The sequence below is a fragment of the Alexandromys fortis genome, unplaced genomic scaffold (genome assembly GCF_014885135.2).
Source record: "Alexandromys fortis isolate MF-2015 unplaced genomic scaffold, M_Fortis_MF-2015_v1.1 scaffold_83, whole genome shotgun sequence".
Lineage (NCBI taxonomy): Eukaryota > Metazoa > Chordata > Mammalia > Rodentia > Cricetidae > Alexandromys > Alexandromys fortis.
Genome location: NW_026068001.1, coordinates 5,841,056 through 5,843,345, shown reverse-complemented (window position 1 = coordinate 5,843,345; position 2,290 = coordinate 5,841,056).

The window sequence follows — 2,290 nt, the reverse complement described above, 5'->3', positions numbered from 1 at the left end:
CCCTACTCCTCATACTGGATGGGCTTGCCCAGCCTTAACACATGGGGAGCTGTTTAGTCTTACTGCAATTTGATATGCCATGTTTTGTTGATATTCATGGGAGACAGGCCCTTTCCTGGATGGAGACAGAAGAGGAGGGAATTGGAGGAGGTGGGAATGGGAGGGAGGAACTGGGAGGGTAGGATGAGGGGGAGGCTGTTGTTGGGATGCGAAATAAGTAGATGAATTTAAAAAACAGAAATATATTAGCCGGGCAGTGGTAGAGCACTCTTAATCCCAGCACTCAGGAGGCAGAAGCAGGCAGATCTCTCTGAGTTTGAGGCCAGCCTGGTCTACAAGAGCTAGTTCCAGGACAGGCCCCAAAGCTACAGAGGAAACCCTGTCTCGAAAAATCAAAATATATATATATTTAAGGCCCGAAATGCATGAGATTAAGTGTGGCATTTCTTCTTATTTTTTTTCATTTCTTCTTTACTACATTTAAATCTGAAATTTTCTGTGAGTCTCGTAAATAATACTCTAAACTCTGTCTACAGTAAAAACATCTTAATCTCCCCTGCAATCCTTGTGACTTAGGCTTTGCCTCATTAGCTATACTTGTATTTAATACATATCAGGATCTCAGGTAAGTTCCCTAGCAACCCATTTGAGATAAAACTTCAGAACCCACCAAAATCATACATTCACACAAATAACAATATCACTCAATACTGTGGTCTCTTATTTGCTTTTGTGTTCTGAGACAGTGTCTCATGTAATGGAGGATGTCACTGAATTCCTGATTTGATCCACCTCCTAAGTGCTGCTACATCTCTTTAATAACTGTTTCAGAATCGTGTGTGTGTGTGTGTGTGTGTGTGTGTGTGTGTGTGTGTGAATGTTATGTGTGAGTGTGCCAGAAGAGAATCTCAGAACCTTTGGAGCTGAAGTTACAAGCATTTATAGGTCATCTGATGTAGGTGCTGGGAACTGAACTTGGGTCTTTCAGAAGAGTAGTCAGTGCTCTTAACCACTGAGCCATCTCTCCAGCTCCAGACATTTTTATTTTAAAGACAAGGTCTCCTCATATAATTTGTGATCTTCCTACCTTAGCCTGTGCCACACTGGAGTTATAGGTGTACACCAGCATGACTGGCTGAGATCAGATTTCAAAGCCTGAGGAATAAGCAATGCTAGCCTAGAAGCTGAAATGGCCTGAGTCAGAATCCTGTCCTTCCTGACCCAAGAGGCAGGACAAAAGTTCAGGAGCAAGTATGGAGTGGCACCCACTTAAGTCACCTTTTGTGTCTAAAACACTAGACAATCTTACTGTCCCCTACGAGGAGCTTGAAGGAAGTCCTTTGAAAGATTTGGCACCGACGCCGTGCTGGAGCAAGAGCTTGTAGGAGAATGATAGGAAGCAACACTGTTCTCAGAAACGAAGACATTTACAACGTTTCTGCGAGGAAAAGATTGCTTTCTTTAGCTGATTCCTATAGAAGTTGGTTTTAAAGCTAATTTTTTTCCCACATCCACTTTAGCTCCTGAATGAATTAAGAGAAATAAGCCCAATCTCCGAGTAATTTATTAAGATTTTATTTTCATCATTTTGGTGCCTAGGTACGAGGAACTGAGTTCATCAAAGGATCATATCGAGTGGACACAGAATTCCCAACTAAGATATCTCAGAATGACACCACCCATCCTGAGGAAAATGCAGGCTTAACCTAGACTTAAATGTGATAGTGGGAAGCCAGATAAGGCTTCTCTAGAGGTGGTATGGGTTAGCTCAAGGGTTGGGTTAGATGTTGGGAAGCACACAGAAAAAAGAAAGAACATATATAAAGGGCCATAATACTAAAAGACAAATCCTGGACACTAATAATCCCCAATTTTGAAATCTACAAACATCAAAAGTTATTAATATCTAAAACCCTCCAAATATTCTGGAAGAAATAATTTAAAACATCATTGGAATCAGGGAAATGCAAATCAAGACAACTTTAAGATACCATCTTACACCTGTCAGAATGGCTAAAATCAAAAACACCAATGATAACCTATGCTGGAGAGGTTGTGGAGAAAGGGGTACACTTATCCATTGCTGGTGGGAATGCAAACTTGTACAACCACTCTGGAAAGCAGTGTGGCGGTTTCTCAGAAAATTTGGGATCAACCTACCCATGGACCCAGCAATACCACTCTTGGGAATATACCCAAGAGAGGCCTTATCATGCAACAAAAATATATGCTCTACTATGTTCATAGCAGCATTGTTTGTAATAGCCAGAACCTGGAAACAACCTAGATG